This window comes from Peromyscus leucopus, chromosome 1 (assembly GCF_004664715.2).
Source record: "Peromyscus leucopus breed LL Stock chromosome 1, UCI_PerLeu_2.1, whole genome shotgun sequence".
Classification (NCBI taxonomy): Eukaryota; Metazoa; Chordata; class Mammalia; order Rodentia; family Cricetidae; genus Peromyscus; species Peromyscus leucopus.
The window spans coordinates 28,866,935-28,878,622 of NC_051063.1; positions in this window are offsets into that span (position 1 = coordinate 28,866,935).

Here is an 11,688-nt window from a genome sequence, read left to right on the forward strand (position 1 = left end):
AAACTTGACATGCTTTTTGTTGGTATCTTTTGTGTTATTTAGACTGCTTCAAAGTGAGATGACACTATTTTTCTGTAGTGAGAGGTAAGTAGCTTTAGGTAAGTAACCTCAAACAAAGCGTTCGAACCCTGGGCACAATTGTTAATATCTACTAGGGCTCCACAGTCCATGGTGAAGGGGCGTGGCCCATTCCTTGTCCCTGCTTCCCCCATAGGCTCTGGCTCAACAGCAGGACAAAGGAGAGTCAAGCAAGCATGTCTCACCCATCCCTTCCCTTCAGAGATGTCAGTCAAGGAAGAGACACCGGATTACTCTCAACGATTGTCCTACTGCTTCCCATGGAAGTTTCTTTCACAAGTGGCCCAAAAAAGTTTATAGTGGACTGATCTACTTCCTGCTAGCACTTCAAATATTCCAGGACAAAGTGAAACAAACCTCCTACCCTCTCCTCTGCTTGGGGGAATGTAGCTGCTGGCTCTGGAGAAAGCCTTTCCTATCCATGTGGAACTCCATTGTGATGGAGGCCCAGCCAGGGCATGGCAACAGGGAGACAAGCAAATGCAGCAATAATCCTCAAGCATTATTCTTATGGGATAGAATGTGTATGCTTTAGTTCCTACAGATAAGTGTGTCATTTGAGAGTAAAACTAGTCAGAATGTTGCAGTCCGTGATCTTTTAAATCCAGGGCCTTGTGCATGCTAGGCAAGTGCCTTACCATCCATCTACACCTCTAGCTCAAGAATGATTCTTTTTTAAAATGATAAACAGCTAGTCATCTTGTGCCTAGTTTTAAAAACAAGTGTCTATCACTTGCCCTTGTTAAAAAAAAATCACCCCACTATATCTATCCATTCTTTTCTCCTTCTAATCATCCATCCACCCTTCTACTCATCCACCCATCCACTCACTCATCCATCCGTCCACCTACCTACCCATTCATCTACCCATTCATCTACCCACTCACCCACCCAAATGGTACTTATTGAGCACCTCCTATGCTCATCAAGTTCTGGGCACTGGAAACAAGCAGTGAACTCAATAGTCTTGGAACTAACATTCTTATGGGAGGGAAGGTATAGAGAAATGATCAAAGGAAACATTCATTAAAAAGAGGAGATTGGACTCATAAGTGCTATGTAGAATATTAAAATAGGGTGCTGTGTCAGGGAAGCCAAGAGCTACTTCAGGTTTCCTTGAGATGGTAGCGTTTAAGCTGAGACCCAGGTGACAATAAAATCTAGGTGAAAAACACTTTAGGAAGGAAGAACAGCTCGTGCAAAGGTCCAAAGATTGGCATGTGGTATGCTCAAGAAACAAGAGATGCCCCGTGCACTTGGGCAGATTGTAGGAGCCCAGAGGTGGGCTAAATCAAAGCCTAGTCTCCAACCTCTGGGATAGAGCTTGCATCACCATCCAGCACTTAGGGATTTGCTCAGGCTGTTTGGGACCTATATGCACTTGGCCTGGGGTACATGAGTAGGACAGCCATTAGGTCATAGCAGGACCACAGAATCCCCAGGGAACAATCACCGTGAGGTGACTAGCAAGGCAGCAAAAGGCTCCCTTCCCTGGTCTAAGCACATTGTCCTAGAGGAAACATGTCAAGGGGAGAAGTCTGATCACACAGGATCCACTTAAGACATTGGACTCTCCCACTGGAAGAAGTTCTACTGGACAGGTCTATGTCTTGTCAGTTAGCAGATCCTGTCTCGTGAGCAGTTGAAATAGATTTCAAATGAATGTGATGCATGATTAGATTTAAAGATTCCTTGGGGAGATACGCTTTCTCCTCCTAGACCTACCTCAGAAACTTCCCTTCCCTGTGTCTTGAGGCCCTGCTGTGCACCAGACAGCTCTCAGGGTTCCCTTTCTATCCTATCACACATCAGAACATTGAGATAGAGAGAGATAATTAACTGGCCTACAACTAGAAAGGGGCAAATACAAAATCTAAATGGAGTCATACTGATTTATTTTTATTTTTATTTATTTTGTGTGTGTGTGTGTGTGTGTGTGTGTGTGTGTGTGTGTGTGTGTCATACACAGAAGTGGAAGTCAGAGGTCAGTCTTGTGTGTCAGTTCTCACCAACTACCTTGTCTGAGGTGGAACTTCAGTAACTCTAGACCGCTCCAGCCCAGCTGAAGTGTGGCAACTGAGCCTGGCATAGATAGCTGGAGTGTGGCAAGTGATCCTGGCATAATCAGTGGCTTCTTAAGGTAGGCTGAGGCACAGAGAAATGTGAAATTCCACCTTTGGAGGACAGGTAGAGGACACTTGTCCATTCTGAACTGTGAAGGCTAAGAGTGCAGTTCAAAGGTCAGAATGAGGCTTGGTAGAGTGGATTACCTTTTAAAATGCCCCTAAATTCCATGCCTCTCCTATCATGGGTCCCCTGCAAAGTGATTTTGCAGTTCCTCCATCCAGATGTCATCTACTTCCCTACTTGTGACTCAGGGCTGACCTTTGACCTTCGTTAGCCATTGATCACAGTGGGTATGACTTACCCATGGGACAGTTCTTAGCCCTGGCTATCAGGGTCCTCCAGCATTTCTGACATTGCCATGCACATGAGCTCTGCTGGTCTGATGGTATGGGGGACGGACAGAGAGCTTGGTCATTTCAGCTGAGGCCAACCTGAAGCAGTGAGGCCAAGCTGCTCTACAACTAACTCCATGCATAAGCTTTGTTAAAACAAAAGCTGCAAACCCATAGACCCATGGAGGCTGTCAGCTTCCAAGTGTGAAGTAGTGTGTAACACACCAGCTCTTTGATCTGGCTGGTGGTGAGCACAGATGTAAAATGGGTGGATGCAAGAACAGGGGAGAGATGGGGCCAGACAGAAACTGGGGCTCCAGGGGTGGGGGTGGTGGGCTGCACACCTCACCCCTGCTGGCCTTAGTACAGAGTGAACGGTGGGAGGAGCAACCCTGGGGGCTTCTTTTCTTGGCTTTGTTTCAAGGACTTAACAGCCTCTTCAAGTGAACAAAACCAGCTCTCATGCTGGTCCAGAGTCCTCTGGAGATAGAATGCACACAGAGCAGTGTGGAGGGCTAGGGCTGGATTGGCAGAGCTTGTAGCAGCTTTGAGTCCCTGATGTGCTAGGGCCGTTGACTCACATTTAACCTTCCGACCATAGACTTGTATCAAATGAAACCTCAGGCAGAGGACCTGCCAAATAGGCTGGGCAGAGACTGCAGAGGGCAAGGGACGCCACCCGTCACACATTCCAGACATCTCTCATGCAATTAGTGGGATGGAAACGTGCTGTTCATGATCAACAGTATCAAAGAGTGTTTTTGCGCTCTGCAGGTGCTCCTCTCAAGCACCATCTGTCGCCACTGGCCTCTCTTCTCAGGGGCACAGCATTCCAACAGGAAGAGCCACATGGAAGACAGGGGTGGAATTAAACTTGGAGTGTGTTTACCGTGCAGTGCAGGTATGGGTCTGGGCAGAGGAGAGCTATGAGTTGTCCTTAGCAAGTGGCTGCTTGAGATACCCGATGGAGGGGGGAGTCAGCCAGCCCTCACTAGGCACCACCCCCAAACGCTCTTCAATGGTTCTGCTCTCCTAAATCCCCCGCTGACAGATGTCTATACTGGGCTCCACTCCTTCACAGCCAGTCCTGCTGCCAGACACCAAGCATCGCACATCAATCTGATATTCACCCGCGCTCTGGAGTCACAGACCGGGATCGAATTATGACCTAGGTCAGACCTTAGCTCAGCGACACTGGGCCAGCCACTTCCCAGCTCCTGTTGTTCTTATCTGTCAAATGGGTTTGTAGGCAGCAGCCCCTCGCCTGCAGGGGCTGTGGTGAAGAGCAAATGACACAAGACCACCATAGTAAACCCGTCTTCTGGTATCACGACGTGTTCGTCACTAGAATCCTCACTGGGCTTGGGCTGAGGGATGGGGAGCATTAGATGTGTGATAAGATCTTATAAGATACGGGGACTTGCAGTTGCCGGTCAAAGGCCACCTGCTGGCAGGATTCTTTCTTGCTTGAGGAAGTACTTTTTCTAGGAAGAGCTTCAGCTGAGCAGATGTGAAGCAGGAAGGAGGGTATATGCTTTACCCAAAGCTAATGCCATCCAAAGAACACCTTCACAGAAGCACCTTCTAGAATAATGTTTGAACACTGTGACTCAGAAAAGTTGACGTATAGATAAATATCCCAGCTTTGTCATTGACGATGGAACCACGGAGAAAACACGTACAGTGAACCACAGCAGCCACTAGGGAGACTGAAAGGGAGACTTGGTCTCCACCCTCTGGAAGACCATAAAAACAAAATGGAGATGCAGCGCCTACCTTACAGGAGATCAAGTGGGATAAACGGGGGGTGAGGGGTGGGGGGGTGGGGGGGGAAGCACACTTTGGGCAACCGACACCATGCTGGTACAAACCAGTGCCGGAGCAACACTTCCGCAGACGACCCAAGCACGTCAGCACCAGGTGGCGTTTTTCTGGTTTTCTGGATGATGGGAAAGCCCTGGTCACACACTAAGCCATCACCACAGCTCTCTCCCAGAACACTGTAAGAAGCCCTCACCCGGGAGACAGATTTGCTGCTGTAAAAAATACTGCCCTGCCGGCCAGGAGAGCCGCAGAGCCTGCTGCACGCATCGGAAGCCTGCTGCCCGCAGCCACACACACCAATCCAAGCAGGGTTATTAAAGCATAAATTCCCATCGCTTGTCTCCCTCTCATTGGGCCGGAGCATCACCATGTTCATTAGTGGGAAATGTGAGGTTATATAATCTAATTTTTATAACTCTCCAAGGAGAGTGTGGGTCATACATTAGCCTGAGATTTCAACCTTTAAAGATAAGGGGAATGTCATTTTTATTAAAAAGGACCACAAAGTATAATGAGAATTATTACCCCAAATAGGCAAAATAACCCAGAATGCACATAAAGGATTGCTTATAATTCTCTCTCATATATGGATGGCATCTGCAGCAGGACTGCATAAGAAACAGCTCAGAGGCATTTTCCATGATGTCCACAGAGCACCTGAGCTCTTCACAGGGACCCAGGCAGACAAGAGGCGGCACCATGAGACTTAGTGCCCGGCTGGTGGGCGGTGGCCAGGTCCCATTGGCCTTCAGTGCATGACCTGGATAGGAGGTCAACCCAGGCCTGCCCAGGCTCCTTTCATGTTGGAAGCACTGAGAAGGCCACAGAAACATCCAATGCAAGAGGCTGCATGGCTGCCTTGGTTGATGTGTGTGGGTGGACATCTGTGATGGCTCCACACCTCCATGGGCAATGGTGGCCTCTCCTTGCTGGTCCAGGTCCTCTTCTCTGGCAGCAGGAGCTTCAAGTGCAGTGGCATTGCTCCCAGGGTCAGATGAAAGTGATCTACAGTCAGAAGTCACCTAGACCTGACAGGGCCTCTGCAGCATGCAAGGCCACCAGTATCTGTTCTGCCTGCATATGCGTGGCAACATTAGTGGTGTCCAGAACTGGCTGTGGGTACAAGAGCACTGTGGGCTGAAATAGTTTCAAAAGATTCTAGAAAGCATCCAAGAACGAAGTTTTGCCTCCTAACACAGAGTGTGGGTTGCCCTGGTGCTCCAGTCACTGGGTAAGCACATGGGTGCAGCCTGGCAGGTGCTCGGATGTATGTGTCTCCTGAGCCCCGGCCTTGTAACATGATGTGGGGAGGTTTGGGTTCCGTGTGACCCTCACCCACCTCTCTCACCGCCCTGACCATTCTTGGCTCCCTGCCTACTTCCCAACTTTGATACTGTCCAATCCACGGGTGGGATCTTTTACTGAGTGGGTCTCTCTGCCTACCTCCTTCTCTCTGACTAGTCTGTAGCCTGAGGTAGCTGGGTTACCTATGGCTGGCCCATCTGAAGACCCCATCACAATCTACCACTGGACTGTCGTGGGAATTTACAAATGGCAAGTGAGGTAGGAAGCCACCAAACTCCTAAAAATGTAGAGTCCCACGTGTCCAAGGATGCCAAAGACAGTAAGGACTCCTCTACTTTATGCTCAGAGAGAGGTTCAAGGCCAAAGGGAAGTCAGAAGTCTAGCCCAGAGCACACCCCAGTCCCTCACACTTGCATCCCAGAGCTGCTCAGCAGGAAGTACTGTCTCAGCAAATCTAAATCTTTCTTGTTGCAGTTTGAGCCAATTTCCTGGGCAGTGCGATGTACATCTCATCAAGGACACATGGGTGGCAATTATGTCTCAGAGTGGCTATTATGGGCAGGCTCAGTGGATGACAGCCTTTTAAGTTTTCAGAAGTGTGTGTGTCTTTATTCCGTGCCATATGGACTTCCTGCTCTGTTCTGCATATTTAAAAACCCATCGTCTTCTGTTTGAAATACATTTAATCCATCAGAACAGTCAGGACATCAAGTAAAACCATGGATGCAGCTACTGATCAATATCCCACCTGGGAGGAGAGCTTAAGCAAGGCTGACTTACACTCCAATCTCATAGCAAACCTGAGCTGGGCTCGTTTAAGAATGTTCTAGACCTTCACTTCTCTAATTCCCTTAAATCCTGAACCCCCGTGGCTGCCAATGAAACACAGAAACAAATGTTTGTAACTAGGTTATGCTAACTTGGAAAGTGTTTCCTTGAGCTACTAGATGCATTTTAAAATAATTCCCTCTGATGTACAATACAGAAAGTCATCCTAAGAGAATGACTGTCACTAGGATTCTGGGATCCTTTGACACAAAGAGCTCCAGGCACTGAAACCAGACTCTGTGAAAATAAATATTAATGGAGACGTGTGTGTTAAGCAAATCCTCGTGTTGTATTTGCAAAATACCCATAGTAAAGAGAAAGAAAAGGATCTAATGCTTGCAAACAGTCTGGAAGGAAGGCTGACACAGTAATTAGAAGTGTCTCTTCCAACCCTCAGTTCAGTAGGCATGCTTTCTGTCTGGGTGGTCTGATTTGGGATGATAGAACTTTTCACATTACATATTAATTTTATACATGTGAATATATATTTCATATGTATAGGGCACTATTCTCTCTTCCTATAACATTCCTGTTCTCATTAGTGCTGGGTCACAGTGAAATGCTTAAGTTTTAAAGTGTCCCTTTGAGGCATGTGGGATAGATAGTTCTTTGCTGATGTGTAACAGATCTCTGCTTATGAGTCAAAGCCAGGAAAAGGTTGACATTTCAAAATGGCCTTGGGGACTTTGTAAAGGCAGACTTCTGGCCTGCAGATGTCAGACCCAGTGGATTCCTCTCAGGCCAGGTTCATCCAGCAGAGTAAGGGAAGGTCATCATGGAGTCATAGAATCTTCCTTTGGCCATGGAGAAGGAAAAGAGCAGCCATTGTGTAGTGGATACATGTTCTACCTACTATGACCTTGAAGTACCGGCCCCTGGGGCGTGGCCGTGGGGCTACCATTAAGACCTGAGATGCACCAGGCCGCTGCTCTTCTCCCCCTCATGGGCTTGGATGGTGGGATTGACTCAAGCAGTGGGAGCTACATGGGACAGGACATCAGCCTTCTAGAACCCTGCCATGATTTGCCTATCCTGTTCAGTGAGTTGTCTTTTCCGATTTATCTCCCAATAAATTACTTATAACCCTTAAGCAGACTCCCTTGGGTCTCCCACCTACACCTTTGAGCCTTAATTCTAGGACTCATGGTTACAGAATGTACCTGGGAGGAGGAGCTTTCCTCCTCTCTCACACTTACCTGTAACTTCTGTTCGACTTCATAGTTCCCTGGAACAAACTGTCCATGAAGTCAGTCCTGGGCACAAACCCACTGTGAGTCTCAAAGGAGGTGGGGAACAGGATGGAGAGCAGTTATTTTCCTAATGGGACAAGAATGTATTCTTTATCCAGCGATGACTGTTAAAACAGATAGCCCAGTTGCTATTAAAAACCGAAGGACTCATTGGCATCTGGAGAGACGCTGTTGCCTTGTCTTTAGTTCCATAGATCTCTGCTTGACTCCACTGACACATTTCGAAAAAAATAGATGGTTACTCTCTGGGTTTTCCTTTTAATTTTCAACCCATTTCCTCTCCTCTGAAGGAACAGCTAATCCACAGATAGTAGAATTGAAAATTTCACTTTGGAACCACTTGACAACTAAATGCGTTTTCGTTGTGTCAAGTTTCTAATAACCAAATTTACCCGTTAATACAAGTAGAAAAATATTAAAATCAGAATCATTTCATGCTAGAATATTCCATTATTTCTCTCAGCCTCAACTCCTTTCATTCCACTTTATTGTCTTTATTATAATAAGCACAAGAAGCTATAAAATGTGAAAGCAAGAAATCCCGGCTCCAGGGAGGCAATCGCCCTTCCAGGCATAAGAATTGATCATCTACTCTTCCTATTCATGCTGTTCAGACTCATATTGGTCTTTCTAATTTTAACAGCAAAAGTCAGCTTGGGAAAGAATGATTCTGTGCAAATCTTCACAATATGTTAACAATTCCAACTGTGAGGAGTCAACAGTTACAGCATACATCATCGTCAGGGAGACTGCATTAAAAGGAGATAATTATGAATGGAATACATATAGATTCCATTCATATATATATTATATATATAATTTGCATATAATCGCAGCTCTGGCTGATGAGATGAGGGCCTTGCTCATGGAACACATGTTTGGTAATTGAGTTCTCATTTGGAAGATTAATTGTTCCGTGGCTGCTGTCTGAGTCTCACTCCTGTCACTGATGGAAAGCAGCTTCCCCAAGGCTGTCCTTCTGGAGCCCTTGGCCCTGGGCAGAGAACAAAAACGAGGATGGAGGAGAATAGGGCTATGGTTTGGCTGGGATACGGTTTCACGCAGTCTTGACAATGGAACATTCCACAGACTTGCCCACCAGATTCTTAGGCTTGTGTCCTCACCAGAGGATACTTTGTGTCCCAAAGGTGGCAGACAAGACCATTCAGGTGAAGCAGATGTGGACTGTATTTAATTACTACACAGTTACTTTCTTGAGTATTATTAAACATTCACTTAGCACATGCATGGGTAATTTCAGAGGGAGAATTACTTACAATGAAGCAAAGAAAAAAAGAGCAGACTGTTAAAGAAATGTAAAGGCTGACAGTAAGTAGGTTAGGCACAGGGATGGCTGAGGCAGGAGAAGATGAAGATGATGAAGACTTGGAAACTGCCCCGAATCTGACCTCACTGGAGACAGGCAAGGCAGGGCGCTGCATCCTCCTGTTTAGAGAGAGGTATGGAGTGAGTGGGGGGAGGTTCCATTGCTTGTGTCCAACATTCAGATTGAATTCAGATATGTCATGGTGGCTGGCAACTTAGAACCAGGACAGGTTAGTCTTTGTCAATATGTGGGCCTCAAAATTACAATTCAGACTTCAATTTTGGAAAAACAAACAAACAAACAACAACAAACCCCAGCCAACCAACTAACCAAACAAATAAAACAGGATGCGGAAGCAATGTGTGTGCCTCTGGACTCTGCCTTAGAATTCTCCCAGGCTCCTGTTGAGTTCCCAGGGTCTCTAACCCAGAGACTCCAATTACAGAGACAGGAGATCTGAAGTGGTAGAGGGCCAGGCCCTGTTTCTCAGTCCTCGACCCGAGGGCCTGATACTTCTGGAGAGCACCCATTTTCAAGATGAAGAAATAAAGACCCGGAGACATAGCAGCTGGCCCAAGAATGACCTGCTCACGGCTGCATGTTGACCATGCCACACTGAATCCTCTTGGTCCGTTCACCTGTCATTAAAAGTCCCAAACGGTTGAGAGTCACAGAGAAGTCCAGACACCTCATCCCAGGACCTCACAGTGAGTTTACGCATCCTCTTACTCCAGTTGCTTACCCTTTCTCTTCAAGATGATGGCCGTAGCTGATCAGTCATTGTCTGGAAAAGAGCAAAGATGCTGTCAATCAAAAGTGAGGTGCCCACAGGAAACTGAAAGGCAGCTGTTTTCTTTCATTTTCATTTAAATTTCTTGTAAAACAGAATTTTAATGCCAGGAGGTCGTATGGTAGAAAAAGGCCTAACCATTACTTGATGAGGGAAGTAAAACTCCTCTGGCTTTTTCTTTCTTTCCATACCCCACCCCCACCCTGCCGAACCAGATCTTCTCCCACAGGCTCCATCCCTCCGTGATCGGATGTGCCTTGTGAGAAAACATGATTGAAGAGCGTCTACACATCATTTCTCAGCTTCCCTTGGCTTTTCCCAAAGAGAGCGCCGGTTAGGATTCAGAGGTGATTTTTCAAATCTACTGTCTAAATTACCTGTGAGAGCAGAGCCTCTTCTCAAGGTCAAATTAGTCTTTAAAGAAAACATTGTATCACTGAAGGCAAATTATTTTTAATCCATCCTCGTGCCCGGCAATAACACCATGTTCAAGTTATAATGAGGATTAGTCCAATGCTGAACTCAGATAATGAGAATAGTTACTGTGTAAAGAGATGGGCACTTCTTGAGATGGGCAGGTGTGCAGGGCTCACGTTAGTTCTGCTTTGGCATTGGGCTGGTTGATGACTAGTTCTCAATGTGCATGGGAAGCTCCTTGGCCATTGGCCCTGGGTGTTCTCAGGTTCCAATAAAGCTGTAACATTGGGTTAGAGGACACATGCTTCTACTTACCCTGGGGACAAGAGAGCAAACAGTCACAAGGAAGCAACAGATGTGAAATCTCCCTCCCCATCCTCCAAAATGGCACAGGAAGCCACTTTGTGTGGGCAAGGAAGAGGGTTCAGGCAGTAAAGTGGCAGACCCATGCCAAAGCCAGTTGTGGTTATGCGTCTCTGTGACCTTAGCACTGGGGTGCCTGGTAGAAAGATGCCAGGGCTTGCTGGCCAGTCAGTCTACTCAATTGGCGGTCTCTGAACTCAATGAGAAATGCTGTCATAAAAGGCACAGTTGAGAGAGAGAGAGAGTAGGAAGATACCCAACAGCAATTTATTTCCTCCACATACACACACATGAGCACACAAGTGCGTGCCTACACACATTCATACTTGCTTGCATATACACTACATGTACATACATATACATAACACACAACTAGGGTTACTTTAAATAATCAAGCTGTGTACGTAAAATAATGTGATATTTTATCTGTGTCCCCCAATAAACTTTATCTGAGGATCAGAGGAAAAAGCCAGTCACTATATTAAGAGAAGTAAAGGAAAAAGGCCAATTGACCTATAAAGGCAAACCCATCAGAATAACACCCAATTTCTCAATGGAGACTTTGAAAGCCAGAAGGACCTGGACAGATGTAATGCAGACACTAAGAGACCATGGATGCCAGCCTAGACTAATATACCCAGCAAAACTTTCAGTCATCATAGACGGAGTGAACAAGACATTCCAAGACAAAACCAGATTTAAACAATACTTATCCACAAACCCAGCCCTACAGAAAGCACTAGAAGGAAAATTCCAACCTAAGGAAGTCAGATACACCCAAGAAAACACAGGCAATAGATAAAGTCACAGCAGTAAACCCCAAAGAAGAGAAGTACACACACACTACTACCAAAAAATAACAGGGATGAACAATCACTGGTCATTAATATCCCTTAATATCAATGGACTTAATTCACCTATAAAAAGACACAGGCTAACAGAATGGATATGAAAGTAGGACTAATCTTTCTGCTGCACACAAGAAACACATCTCAAATTCAAAGACAGACACTACCTAAGAATAAAAGGCTGGGAAAAGACTTTCCA